This window comes from Malaya genurostris, chromosome 2, assembly GCF_030247185.1.
Source record: "Malaya genurostris strain Urasoe2022 chromosome 2, Malgen_1.1, whole genome shotgun sequence".
NCBI classification, from domain to species: domain Eukaryota; kingdom Metazoa; phylum Arthropoda; class Insecta; order Diptera; family Culicidae; genus Malaya; species Malaya genurostris.
This window is the reverse complement of record NC_080571.1, coordinates 317,125,919-317,141,470: the sequence shown is the minus strand read 5'-3', so window position 1 is coordinate 317,141,470 and position 15,552 is coordinate 317,125,919. Positions and strand designations below refer to the sequence as shown.

General features: G+C 40.3%; 1 protein-coding gene across 2 annotated transcripts in view; it reads right to left on the bottom strand.

The window, feature by feature from the left end:
- The window catches only part of LOC131431218 (piezo-type mechanosensitive ion channel component), an 83,313-nt gene extending 67,976 nt beyond the window's left edge, over window positions 1-15,337 (bottom strand). For both annotated transcript variants that reach the window (XM_058596807.1, XM_058596808.1), the window contains exons 1-2: window positions 14,733-15,337; window positions 7,332-7,804 (exon numbers count right to left, since the gene is read on the bottom strand). The gene's annotated coding sequence lies outside the window, so the exon portion shown is untranslated. The remainder of the gene's footprint in view (window positions 1-7,331; window positions 7,805-14,732) is intronic.
- Between the last annotated feature and the right edge of the window lie 215 nt (window positions 15,338-15,552).

Below are 15,552 nucleotides of genomic sequence, written 5' to 3'. Positions count from 1 at the left end.
TTCACTTCGGTTGTACGAAAGAGGAGGTGGTCGAATGGGGTCGTGATATTTGTCTCATGTCTTTTAAGTGGCAGATAGAAGTGGGTATAAACTTACACATCACCTAACTTAAAATAACATTGGCCTCAATAGACCATTTCAAGATCGATCGTTTGTCTATCGGTGCGATTTAAATTCAAGAGCCGACCAGAAATCGACTGTAAAGTTTTTAATAATATAATAAGAGATTAGAAAGCTGAGTGTCTGTGGGGGTTAATGACCTGGGATTTCCGACTTACGGTTTTGCCGACGATTATCATATATTGATGACCGGTATAAGCATTACCCCCGGTTGCTAAACGACTGGACAATGTGTAATTCAGGCCCCAATGTGGCTCTTAGCTTCTTGTCCAGTAACTCCTATCCCTACCTCCCCACGGTGCCGGCTGGAGTACGAGCAACCATAGGAAAGATCGGGTAACCAACCCCGGTGGGGCCTTGGTCGTATGCTGACAGGGAAGGGGGTCCTCTTAGGAGGATGTCGGAGCGTCTGCACTCCATGTTAGGAGCGGCTTCAAACAGCGGCTGTTCTGGTATCCAGCGGTTGAGTATGAAATGCTGTATTTCGTCCAGCTAAATCCAAGGTGGCAACCTCACCAACGGGATCGTCCTAGTGCTAGTTGGGACGTTAAACAGAGCAAGCATTATGGTCCTCCGGCGAGACAGGGGGTTGGCGTAGGCCTAATAAGCCACCCATAAAATATCTATTGCATTGAATACAGGAGAGAATACGACCCGGAACAATCGGCATAAACCCACGGAGCGAAATAAGGACTACGATTGGAAATTTGGAACATGGAACTGCAAGTTGCTAGGTTTCGTAGGCTGCGACAGGATAATATACGACGAACTAAAACCTCGCCACTTCGATGTCGTAGCGCTGCTGGAGCTCTGTTGGACGGGACAGAAGGTGTGGAACTAGATGCGAACTGGCTTTATAGTGCTGGGCAAGATGCGTCAACTAGTGATTGGGTGGCAGCCGATCAACGCTAGGATGTGTAAGTTGAGAATTAAAGGCCAGTTTTTGAATTACAGCATCATTAACGTGCACTGCACACACGAAGGGAGACCCGATGATGAGAAAGAAGCGTTCTACGTGCAGCTGGAACAAGCCTATGACGGCTACCTACGCAGAGACGTAAAAATTGTAATCGGTGACATGAATGCCCAGGTAGAAAGGGAGACAATATAGCGACCGGTAATCGGGCCGAACAGCCTGCATGCCGCATCGAATAACAAAGGCCAACGATGTGTCAATTTTGAGGCCTCCCGAGGAATGATATCCACAAAGCTACCTGGAGATCACCTGACCAACAGACCGAAAACAAATCGGATGGATTGCCTGTCCCATACCTCCAAGAAGTCGAGGAGGAAGTAAGCCGGTTGAAAAATAATAAGGCCGCTGGCGTAGACCAACTACCAAGCGAGCTACTAAAACACGGTGGTAATGCACTAGTGAAAGCAATACACTGGGTCGTTACCAAGATCTGGGAGGACGAGATTTTACCGGAGGAATGGATGGAAGGAATCGTGTGTCCCATCTATTCATCGATTTCGAATCAGCCTACGACACAATCGATCGAGATCAGCTATGGAAAATCATGCACGACTACGGATTCCCGGACAAACTGGTACGATTGTTCAAGGCTACAATGGTTCGAGTATCGGGGATAAACTCAAGTCCCATCGAAACTCGCAGAGGGTTACGGCAAGGTGATGGCCTTTCGTGTCTGCTATTCAACATTGCTTTGGAGGGTATGATAAGAAGAGCGAGGATAGACACGAGTGGCACGATTTTCAGAAAGTCCGTCCAGCTGTTTGGTTTCACTGATGATATTGACATTATAGCACGCAACTTTGAGAAGATGGAGGATACGTACATCGAACTAAAAGCTGAGACCAAGCGGATCGGACTAGACATCAATGTGTCAAAGACAAAGTACATGAAAGGCAGGGGCTCGAGAGAAGATAACGTCAGCCACCCATTACGAGTTCTGATTGGTGGTGATGAAATCGAAATGGTCGACGAGTTCGTGTACTTGAGCTCACTGGTGACTGCCGATAATGACACCAGCAGAGGAATTCAGAGACGCATACTGTCAGGAAATCGTGCTTACTTTGGACTGCGCAGGACGAAGTTAACTATCTACAAAACGCTGATTAGACCGGTTATCCTCTACGGGCACGAGTCCTAGACAATGCTTGCGGAGGATCAACGCGCACTGGGTGTTTTTGAACGGTAGGTGTTGCGAACCATCTTTGACGGAGTGCGAATGGAAGACGGTACGTGGAGAAGGCGAATGAACCATGTACTGAACCAGTTCCTGGCAGGACCAACCCTCGTCCAAACAGACAAGGTCGGGGGGTTACGATGGGCCGGGCATGTTGTTAGAATGTCGGAAAACAACCCGGTTAAAATGATCCTCGATAATGATCCGACCGGAATAAGAATAAGAGGCCCGAACCGGGCAAGATGGATCGATCAAATTGAGGACGACCTGCGGACCCTTCGCAGCTACCGAGGCTGGCGGCGAACAGCCATGAACTGAGTTGAATGGAGACGCCTCCTGAATACAGCAGAAACCCGCGTGGTCTACGACTGAAAGATGTATGTATAAGCATTGCCACTTTCTTTGGTTTAATGCAGCAAGCCCTACGATCTGTTCAGCAAAGTTGTTGTCAGGTTGGATTATCTGTAAATCCGGGCAAAACATCAATGGTACTTTTCACTCATCGTAGGATAATCACAGGAGCTCGTCCGTTAAATACGCCTTTCTTTGGATCTATACAACTATTGTTAGACCAATTTTAGCATATTGATGTCTTGTATGGTGGCAGAAAGGAGAAGTTGCGACAGTTTAGTCAAAGCTAAATCATCTCCAAAAGATGGTCACAATAACGATGTCAGGAGCATTCACGACAACTTCTACTGCTGCTCTAGAGGCGCTACTGTGCATTAAACCACTACATGTGTTCCTAAAACAAGATGCTTTATCTTGTGCATACCCTTCTCAAGGGTACAGGGCTTTGAAACAGTAACCCTATGACTATGCCTATGACTATGCCACTAGCCACACTCGCTCGTGGTCTCAAAAGGTTACTTAGGATGAGTATTTACTCGCTCCTAGTGACCTAACTCTCACATGCAGTTTTCCTTTCAAAACATTCAATGTGAGCTATCCTCTTCGTGAGAAATGGTTGTCTGGTTATTTGGAACGACAACTTGATGAACACATAGTTTGTTATACGGACGGTTCTCTGTTGAATGGTCGTGCTGGTGTTGGTGTCTACTGTCGTGAAATGAGGCTAGCGCAGTCTCATTCACTTGGTGGATACTGTACTGTGTTCCAAGCAGAAATTTGTGTGGAATACAATCGGCGCTTCAGCAGAGAATCTCTGGTAAACGAACTTATTTTTGTTCTGACATTCAGGCAGCCTTAAAAGCACTTAATTCGAATGACTCACGGTCGAATCTAGTGATCGCATGTCGAACTCAAATTGAAGACCTCAGCATTTCAAATGCTGTTTACTTCTTATGGGTACCTGACCATTCTAGTATTACTGGAAATGAATGGGCTGATGAGTTGGCTAGAGCTGGTGCAACGAATGATTTCGTTGGTCCTAAACCAGCTTTACCATTTTCAACTAGTTGGATAAAGCACAAGATTCGTTTTTGGGCTGCATCCAAACATGTCAGCTACTGGCGCAGTTTGCGAACTTGCGCTCAGACAAAAGCAATTTTACCATATTTGAATCTGAAAATGTCAAAATGTCTACTGGATTTTTCCAAGCATCATTGCAGTATTCTGGGCAGAGCTCTGACTGGACATTGCAAACTCAATTATCACATGGCTACTATTCAGTGTGCTAAGTATTATTCTTGTGATTTGTGTGAATGCGATTAAGATGCAACTACGTATTCGGGGTTTTGGTTCTCCATACATGGTTGCGTCTGTGTATGCAGAGCTAAAATTAAAGGATAGAATGTTTCTCACTCAATATGGTAAGGAGCTATTGTGAGAGGGGTTCATCGCTCTTCCTAGTGAATGAATCCTTTCTGTATTGACCTTAATGGGTTTTAGCAGATTGTTTGGCATCCCTTATGGGGTGACGAATTCATTTCTGCTCATACATTCTGCGAATCATTCTATTCCGCTATTTGCAGAACACTGTTTAGCATCGAAGTGCTAAGTGTCTATACTGACGTGTCGAACGAAAACGACTTTTTCTGGCCGTTGCAGATTTGGTCATTCAGGGGTTATGAGCTTATGAGACTAAGACAAAATGTAAACATATTATTAAAAACCTGTTTTAATCCACCTAGTGGTGTAATGATGCCTTTCTCATATCAATCATACTATCGTATATAATACTGTGGTATTCTTCACAATAATTTCCTTCGATTCTTAAAAGAATAACCGAAATCGGTTTGTTTGACCGTCTACTGATAAAAACTATCAATTGGAAAAGATTTGAGGTCGATTTAGAAAATTGTTTAAGATTGTTCCCCATTTTCAGAGATGGTATACAATTTTAACCCACTTTACCCTATATTTCCGGATCCGGAAGTCGGATTCGTATGAAATTCAGGAATTACGCATGGTACCACAGGATCTTTCATTTGAACCTAAGTTTGTGAAAATCGGTCGTGCCATCTATGAGAAAAGTTAGAAAACATATTTTCTTTTTTTGCACATTTTACCCCATAACTCCCGAACCGGAAATCAGATCCAAATAATATTCAGGAATTTTTTATGGGACCTCAAGACCTTTCGTTTGAATCTAAGTTTGTGAAAATCGTTTCAGACATCTCTGAGAAAAAAAATATTGCACTTATTTTCACAATTTTTTGTACATTTTACCCCATAATTCCGGATCCGGAAGTCGGATTCGCATGAAATTCAGAAATTACGCATGGGACAACAGGACTCTTCATTTGAATCTAAGTTTGTGAAAATCGGCCGCGCCATCTATGAGAAAAATTAGAACACATATTTTCTTTTTTTTGCACATTTTACCCCATAAATCCCGAACCGGAAGTCGGATCCAAATAATATTCAGGAATTTTGTATGAGACCACAGGACCTTTCATTTGAACCTAAGTTTGTGAAAATCGATTCAGCCATCTCTGAGAAAAGTTAGTGCACTTATTTTCACAATTTTTTGCACATTTTACCCCATAATTCCGGAACCGGAAGTCGGATCCAAATAATATTCAGGAATTTTGTATGGGACCATAAGACCTTTCATTTGAATCTAAGTTTGTGAAAATCGGTTCAGCCATCTCCGAGAAAAGTTAGTGCAAAAAAACGTTACATACACACATACGCACATACACACACATACACACACACACACACACACACACACACACACACACACACACACACACACACACACACACACACACACACACACACACACACGCACACACATACACACACAGACATTTTGCGTACTCGACGAACTGAGTCGAATGGTATATGACACTCGGCCCTCCGGGCCTCGGTTCAAAAGTCGGTTTTCACAGTGATTGCATAACCTTTCTATATGAGAAAGGCAAAACGGTTAGGTGCCCTAGCAAAACATTTGACTAACCCATGTATGACCGACTGTAAAGGGTGTATTTGATAGAAACAGCACACGTAACTTTTAAACTTATCTGCTACCCTGAGCAGCAATAATCAATGAATATTGACAGAAGCAGTTATCGGGTTCTTTGCAAGTAAAATTATGCATCAAAATTCGACACCAAAACCAGAAAATGAAGATTGGTGCAGACGAATGAATCATGCATTGTTCCGTAAAATACAGGTACATTATCATGGGAACTTTGATAAACGCGGCAGCAGTTTGAATGTAAGTGCTTGAGTATTCTGATCCTTCTGTTCCGGGTTGGCAGTTCAATGCATAAGGCACTGGTCTTACAAACCAGTTGTCGTATGTTCGAGCTCTGACCTGGAAGGATTCGTAGTGTCAGTAGAATCGTGGCACCAGCCATGCACTGGTTTTGTACACTCTGAATCGGCTGCAAAGTCTGTTGAAACAGAAGGTCAAATTCCACTACAGGAATGTAATACCAAGGCTTAGCTTTGAGTATTCTGATGAGTACCAATTATTCTAAACATTACGGTGAGTGTAATTTTTTTTTGACCAAATGATAATGGAATCGGAGCAGTCCTCGAGACGAACAGTAAACTTGATTTTTTGATAAAGACTAGGAACGTAAATGAAATACAAAATACTATTTCTGGAAAATAACTAATAAAAGTGTAGTATAATGAAAACCTCAATGAGGCTATTGCCAATCCAGAAGATGGAAGTGAAATCTACAAGTACAATCAAAACAAACAACCAGACAGATACTTCGGAGCGATTATCGTTTTTTTTACCTCGACCAACATTTGTTCGAGTGTCTGTCAAGTTCTTAGCGCCGTATTGCACTTTTGCTGCCCCAAGTTTACACTTCACCATATCCATCCAGAGCACGACGGAATCAATCTGAACTGCCCATTTTCATGAACGATTATTGCCTACAGCAAGCACCATCGCGAAATCTATTTTCGTAAAACCATACGAGCCGTAGGTAAGGTCTCACATCGACCGGGCGCGCAATACACACGCAGTGCTTCCCAGTGTTGCTTCCGATTGTGTTTGTGATGTATCAATTTCTCGGTTTTTTTTTCTTCCAGTTCCTTCGCGACTTATCATGCAACCGTCAATCAAACGTAAACATGCCGAATCTCACCCTCGGTTCAATCGTTTGACTTCAATTGGTGACCTACGTTTTTCGGATTCCGCCCGATGGGTGGTGTCCGCTCCGGGTTAACCGAATCGACAATCCGGCGGTAATTGAATGGCTTCATTAACCTACTGAGCGAGAAGTTTTACATTTAACGTATATTGTACATACAAGCTACTACTGCCAGTGCCTTGATTTGGACTATGAAGGTTTGAGAATGTTTCTCCAACTCTGCGAAGAAGCAATAAATCTTTTACTCGTAACCAGCTTACTGCGGAATAAACATAACGAAGTACGCGTACACACCAAATAACCGGCTGTTCATCGTGTAAAGGTTAATTTAATTGTCGGCATAAATATTTGAACAAAGCCATTCATTCGAATTAACCTTCACAAGTTCTACTGGCAAATTGAGGATCAGAAAAAAAACTTTTCAAATTGTCGTCTGTTGTTGCATGAATATGCAATGCTTTGTGAATCGTTCCGACGGATTCACTGTAGAACCGGAAAAGAAAATCGACCAAGCGAAGAACAATGATTAGTCACTTACCGGAGCAGACTGGATTGAGATTAATCCATTCGTCGGTCGAGTCGTACTGTTACTGTTACTGATAGGCTGTACAATCAAAACAGGATGATTACCTCATCGCAGACGAATAATCTTATTACTTCACTACGTAAGACACACTTGTAATTTTCGCTATAGAAGAGCACCGATGCTTATTTAACCACAACTATGAATATAAACACTATAAACACCACAGTTGCGCTAAATTGACTAATAATTCAAACCCTCGTTGATGAGATTAGTTTTGTTCTGATTCTTCATAACCACCTCCTAGGCTTAGGTATCGTTCACACGAAAATCACCAGCACACAATTCACCAGTAGGATTTTCACGCATTTTGAATCATCTTTAATGTCCATCCGAAGCTGTAAATTGTAAACATTTCCGATTTTATTGATTCCGTCGTGGGCGGATTTAGTGGCCTCCACCGGGAGTCATGACAAGCTCTGACCGATCTGAAAATTAACGGATGAAAATTTATACTATTAGTGGTTGCTTGGTGCACGTTCCTGTCAATAGTTCTATACGAATTGCAACGGAAATCAGTTGATTGCCTTTTCAATTGCCAGTAATGTGAGAAGAGATGGTGAGGGAATATTTTATAAATATTCTGTGATCAAAGAAGTTGAATGAAAACAAGTACGGCTGTTGAAAATTACGGGTAGCACTTTTAATACGCTGAAAAGATATGTTCTCCGCGTTTGTCCTGTTATCCAGACACGTACCTCGAGGGTTCCCGAGGGACCCTGGTCCCTCCCAAAGTCAAAATTGGAAACAAAAAAAAGTTTAATGAATGTTAGAGAACTGATGATCCTACAGATTACAGCGTGAGATAGTGATTTTAAGAGTTTCATAATGGTCAAAACTCCACTACCACTGACAGTGTCAGAACTACACAAAGTAGAGGTTTAAACCGGGGCAAAAAACGACTACGATAATAATACATAAAATTGTACTGATTGATCGGAAATATTCTGCAAATGTAAAAAATATCCTACCGCTGGATCCCGAACCTATTCAAAACTAAAGAGACGAACGTAAGCCCACTTCGAATACATCTTTGGCTGGATCCATTGTTATACACCAGAGAAAAAAATGATTACCGGACAATGAACTGAAGTCGCTGCACGAGTGCCTTAAAGGAGGCTCAATGGGTCGGAAAGATCCACCTTGTTTACCTGATTTGGCTTCCTGGAGCTATTATCTGTTCCCAAACCTCAAATCATTTCTGAGAAATTTATGTGAGTTTCGTTTTGGAATTTTAAACCGCTACTTCCGGAACCTGAAACCGAAACCAGTATAAGGAGTCTATAGAAAAGTAGTTAGCAACATTGATTATTGATTAAAAAAGCGAGAAAAAAAACATATTTTGACATCAGTTTTCGATATATTGTAGAAAAATTACATTTTTATGCATTTCACTGATTATATTGAGAAAAATCCTAGTTTCTGTGAAACGCTCGCACTTTGGACTTGACATTCTTCATTAAATTCTGCACAGTTACTTTTGTGACTTTCCTGGTGGCAGCTGTCCAGTTTTTTTTAGCTCCTGCATGTTTTGGGACACTGTACCTTCCTTCCGAAAGTGCCGCTTGACAATTGCCTAATACCTTTCAATTGGTCGAAGATCCGGGCAGTTCGGTGGGTTGATGTCCTTTTCCACGAATTGTACCTTATTTTTTGATAACCACTGTAGAACGGAGTTGGCGTAGTGGGCCGAAGCCAAATGCGGCCAGAAGAGAGAAGGAGCCTTATGCTTTCTGTACAGTGGCAGCATTCTGTTCTTCAAACATTCTTCCTCGTACACCTTGGCATTAATTGTGCCCTTCGTGAAGAAAATCGACGACCGCAAACCACAGGTACAAATTGCTTGCCAGACCAACACCTGTCAGCGTCGTCCTGGTCCTGGTACACCGATTTCGTATACTATTGCGGTCCGGGCAGCGCTCGAGAGTCTTCCTTGGCGTAGGTTTCGTCGTCGATCAGGATGCATCCGTCTTTATTCTGTAGAATCCGGTTATACAGTTTTCGCGCTCTTGTTTTGGCCTGAACTTGCTGTACCAGGGACTTTTTCGGCACCTTCTGTTTCTTGTACGTTTTCAGGGAGTTCCGAACTTTGATCCGTTGAATCATCCCGATGCTGGTGTTGAACTGCTTGGCCAAATCCCACGTCGACGCCGATAGGTTTTTCCTGATGTACTCAACCACTTTTAAGTCCCGGCCGGGCTGGCTGGGACCCGTTTTCCTACCGGATCGGGGCAAATCCTTCATGGAAAAGGTCTTACCGAATTTCTCGATAATAGTAGTTCACTTTCACCCGTTTTGCAATTTCGTTGTACGTGACACCACTTTCTGAGCACCAAGTGTGCAGAATTTTCTTTCGCGTTTCCGGATCAATTCGACTCATCATTGAAACGATAAACCGTACCGAAACCAATCGATTGCGCAGCTGTTATTGACATGTCAACAAACATGTCACCGCAAAACACGTTGCAAAAAATTAAGGTATTTCAGAGTAATAACTGTTTGAATGTTGCTAACTACTTATCGATAGACTCCTTAGTCAAAGTAAGTTTAACACGAGGCTGAGATATTTTGCAAGTATAAGAGTTTCAACATAAGTCCAAATTGAGAAATCCAATTAGTTACCGCTACTAAGTATGCCCAATATTCCATCAGCCAAAATAGGGTTTGATTCGAAACATAACATAGCTGTTTCTTATCCCGTTGTGAAAGCCATACAGTTGATCTTTGTCCAGGGTGTTTTCGAGAATTCTGATATATTACTACAATATTATTTTTGAAATTTGCTACCAAGTAAAATGTCAAACCAAGAATGTCTCTTATCTCTAACACTAAGTGTTGCCTGGTGGATTTTATGTTTCCATCATAAAATTGACATGTTTAACCATAACCGTCTTCAGAACATTCGGTCATTTGAGCGCTATTTGTTTTGTTTACAGTGAGTTGAAAATTTTACCAAGGAAAAAATATGAAATTGTATCGTAAACATTTTTATGCAATGATTTATTACAATTTTCGTCGTGGAATATTAAGAAAAGAGTACTTCAATTAACTTAGTTCGACTTTCAGCAGTGTAGCACCACCTGAATTTTGCAACTGATTTGGATAGATAGATTGGTTCATTGCTGTTGGCCGAATTTCTCCTACGATATGAACTTTGTTTCAAACTAAAAAAAAAAATGATGTAAAATCACTGCCAGCGTAAAAATTAAAATTAAATAAACGCTTTACTTGCAGAATTCTAACGATATAAGTTGAAACACACGAGAACAAGGGGACCAGACAGAACACGATGACATTCAAAATACAATGTTACAAAAAGCTGCAGGCATAATGCACCTTTTGCTTTTCTCAAAAGTTACCATTTTTTTCACTGAAATATAATTTTGTAACCAGTGAACTTCTTTGCCAATCATTCGGGTTACTAAAATTAGTTCTAATACAGACGATGTATTTGCAATTTTATAGAAAAATCGTTAAATTTATCGTCTCATATTTTTGGGGGCAAAACGACCCGAATTGTGTGAGGCAAAATGCTCAAGAATTTGCTTACAAAAATTATCCATAAGTTATCAATTTAATGAAATATAGTGAACAATCTTCCATCTGGCAAATATTTCGTCAAAGAAAAGTCGGAAGCTTCCCTAAAAGAAGAAGAAGAAGCTTTATGAGGGTGCATATTGCCCCGTGGTTGTCATGAGCTTAAACCGTTGTTTTGATGGATGTTTACCCGTTGTTTAAGATCATCCTGCCTCTATGTTCAGATAATCGTCACTTCGCGTAATTTAGAATGTATATTTTCCATGTTTACCACGATCGGGCGTTATGCCCCGCATATATTTCAATAGACAATTTTTAAGGGTTTTAAAAAAGAAAAGATATTTCATGTATTTTTCAATATATTCAGCGAGTATTTGCACGTAATTTTTTAGAAATAATGATTACGGAAGAAAGTCATGCATGAAACTCTTCCGTGTTATTCTCAATAGTTAAGATATAGCTACATTTCCTGAGGGGGTGCATTTCACCCCATCTACCCCTATTTACATACATCTCTTAGACATCCAACATAAAATTTCAGGTATCACTTGTCGTTGTGTTAGTGTCTTTTTCGTGAACATGAGTTACTGCACAGATTAAAGAAGAGATGAAATTACTCAGTTCAGCTCTGATATTTGTTGTTCTCTCAGTCACGTTTGGCTCTGTGAGAACTTGTATGCACATTTTCAGGAGAGATTGAAACTGGCTTATGGCAGTTGAAAACAAGTTGCTGTCTCCAGAGATACTAGATTTAAAGATTAATCCGTGCTTCGCAGATTGTGAACATGCTGCACAGATTTTAAAAATGGCACAGATTTTCTTATATCCCTGAAATCAATCACCGACTGACAATGAGACCCTAAAAGTCTTCAAAATGTTAGGGAAAACAAAGTGTCCTACAGATCGGGATGAGACATTTTTTTTTTGCACAGACTGAATTATCCATTCTTCAATTTGAAGTATTCACTTGCTGTTACATCTGATATAATACCGTATAATCAGTGCACAACCCGTAAAATTTGTCACGAGACGCCACTGCTTAAAACCAAGGGTTTTTACTTATATGCTCTGTAACAAAGAATGAACAATTTCGTTATAGGTGAGAATCCAATTATAAGAGTATTTTTCGTTATAAATTGAATGACTAAATTGACTGTCGTTATTGCCTGTTTTGCTAGCGAACAGAACGTGTCGTAAACCCACTGCACACAATCACTGAATATATCCCGTATTTAACTGTGTCGGTTTTGCACGATACGCTTTGTGTGATGATTCGTTCGCGCGCCTTATTTTGGCACTGAATTTCACCTTAATGCTTGTTCATACCAAACATTTTAAAAAAATTTCATGTTTGAGTTATTTGTAGTTATCTCAGGCTACTGAAAGTTTTATCATAAATTGCTAGACATTTTACCGATGGTATAGTAAAACAATTATGTTGCTGCGTTAAATACAACAAACGATATTCACGATTAAGTTCTACCCATTCTTGTACAGAGTGTAGTTTGAAAATGCGCCTCATAGTAAAGTAAAACGTGTTCACATAAAAAAATGGTTTGGCAAGCAATGTGCGAATGAGAAAAAAGTATCTACTTCTATCATTCTAAAATATCTAAGAAAGTCTACATAAAGGAATATTCGTCATCTAAATTAGTAACGTTAATATTTAAACTGACATAAAAATGCAGTTTATTAAAAAGTTTGGACATGAATAATCGTTTTGCACCACGTTTGCGCAACGGTTTTTTAATGTGGAATACATCTTTATTTCCTATATAGGGTGCAAATCAGAAACTCAAAGAAAAATACACGTGGAAATATGGTCAGGTTTTAAACACTTACAGCTCAGTATATTTTGTATCAATTATTATTATTATTATTTCATTATTTGATTGGAAATGTTTCTAAGATTCGATTTGAATGTATCAAGCCACATATTTTCAATTATAAATGATTGAAATGTTGATTAGTAGCGAGCAGTGTCGTATTTTGTCTGCTAAAAATTTCCGGCATATCGGATTTCCTTGCCATAGACGACGGTTTTGAAGGAGTAAACGATATATCAAATGGAAAGCATCGCCCTGATTGGTCAATCGATGCAAAAGCGAAACTGTTGGAAGCACGCGAATTTATAAATACAACCGAAATTATAGTAAACGTTTCAGTCCTACGTGTAGCATGCTAGAGGTAGGTTGTTGCTAGACAGCAAGACAAAAAGTCCCATAAAACGATTTGAAGCTTTAATTGGTATGCTCTGATCTTGTGTCATGCAAGCTCGGATGAAATTATATGTTAAGTCGTTTCGCCTGAGAAATTGACAACTACCCCACGGTAAATTTTGAGTGCTTAAGATTAATTTCTAATTTATATAAGGTGAACACGATTGATAATGAGAAAAAGTTTATCGCTTCAACCGAAATCGCAGAATGGTAGAGAAATTTAACGCCATAAAAATAACTGCTTGCATGCAAAACTTGAACACAAGCTTGGTGAAAAGAAGCTGAAATATCAAAATCGTATCGCAAGTATGTACAAAGATATAATTGAATACATTTTGGATATTTGTGTAATTTCGTCGGCTATAAAACAAACAATGTTCGGTTTTGGTTCCTAATCAAGATCCATCTAAGTAGACTCTCGTGCAATTGCGGATTCAAAAGTGTGACGGTTAATTGAACTGTTTGATTGTAGATCATTAGAAATTTTGGGTTGCCTTGTTCCACATCAATGGCTCGAACAACTCCATGGGGCTGATCCTTGTAGTTTTTTTCAATTGTGCGCAATACTCTTACTAAAGTCTAAAACACAAAAATCGATAATATACTGATTTTTCATATGGACTGAATAAACATTCAGCGTAAGTAGGGTCAAACTTTACGGCTGCTTATTAGCTCAAATTGGAATTATTTGAAACAGTAGCAGTACAAATGGAACTGCTATGCACTGATTAGTCAAAGACGAATCGTGCAAGCAAAAATAAAAATACTGTGTGAAGAATTCCATAAGTTACCCTAGCACTCACGATATTACTCAATTCCCACGAAGTGTGCTCTTATTTCGGTACTAACATGTGATTAGGGCATATCGTGCGATATGCCTTTTTGAAAGTTACGAAAAATAATGCTCATTACTCAAGTTTTAAACATGAAATTCAAGCATATTGCGCACAATTTCGTAGATTAGGCTTCTATCTACGAGATTATATCGATTATTGTGTAAATGGTGGTTGTAGAGCCGAGCAATGAGCATTATATTTTGTAATATTCGCAAGGGCCTATCGTGCGATATGCCCTAATCACATGTTACTACCGATTTTGATGTCTTTCATAATTTGCCTACCGACCAAGCTACCGACTCTTCTCCGTGACACATGTTTCGTAAAAACCGCCCACTATTTATGTTTACAGCTAATAACGAGCTGCTGTGTTTCTATCGTGCTCTAGAAGCGAGAAATTCACATGAAATTGAATGATTACAGGCGCTCATCGCAACTGTGATGAATCACTGATGGTCCATTCACTGTAGCGCCGTGTGTCCCGCCAAAGAAACCGATCTCACACATCTTGACAAAAGATTCCCAGGTAGAATCAAGCTCGTCAACCGTGAAAGAAAACCGGTCCGATTTGTAATGGAGGAACAGGCAGTAAGTGACCTTGAGCATGTCACAGGTGTCGGAACTGTGTCACTTCAATGTTTCAAAATATTTTGATCACCGAGGATTGTGTTATATTCTTAGCTTGAAAAAAGTTTTGAATAAAATTACTTATGCTGAACAACAATCGTAAAAAATAAAACAAAACTATCAAACTTTGTTCTTACCGTTGTGTTTTACGCTGATGCCATTGGTTTACATTATAAACATAAACACCGTTGTCAAAGATGGCATATCCTATATGATTTTAAATCGTTGAATATGAATTGAATTCACAAATTAGTAAGAATCTCAATAAGATGAGACATGAAACGAATCTTCGGAGTCCTTGATAATAATGATAACTTTTTTCATAGCACTACCAAAAACTTCACGTTCCGCAAACCACACAACTATTCCTTTTCCATTCTTTTTGCATAGTAAAACAACAGCGACAAAAAAAATCTTCCGCTTTTGGCCAAAACTAGCCCCGCGCTCCAACCGAATCCTAACACCGCGGCCAAACGTCGTTGCTATATATTTGTATTTGTTCCGATTTGATTGAATGATTTTTATCGCCTGCTTTGTTTTATATTCCGCCGCCTTGTTATCAACAAACTCGCTCTGGCTGCCGGTACCAACGTACGTTTATGTACCTTCCGCACCGTTGCACTTTTCTCGTTCACCTATTTACTGACCGTTTATTCGCCACAAGTCCATTAAATATGTAGCAAGCACCACACCAGAAATGCCTCCGGAGAGAGCACAAAAACACGTCCGTACTGCAGCAAGAACGACTCGGTTGTGATCGACCGAACGAATGGTGACAGCCGAACAGCTGTTTTGGTTTTTAATTTTGGTTCTGTGCTGTGAGGGTGGCACTTGCGCTGCCCATTGAATCTCTCCCCCTGTAGCTGGATTTGTCTGTTCGGAACGCTTTTCGGCAGGTGCACTTGTTTACTGCGTCAGTACGGGTGTGTTTCCACCAGAGGCGCTACAGTTTGTGAC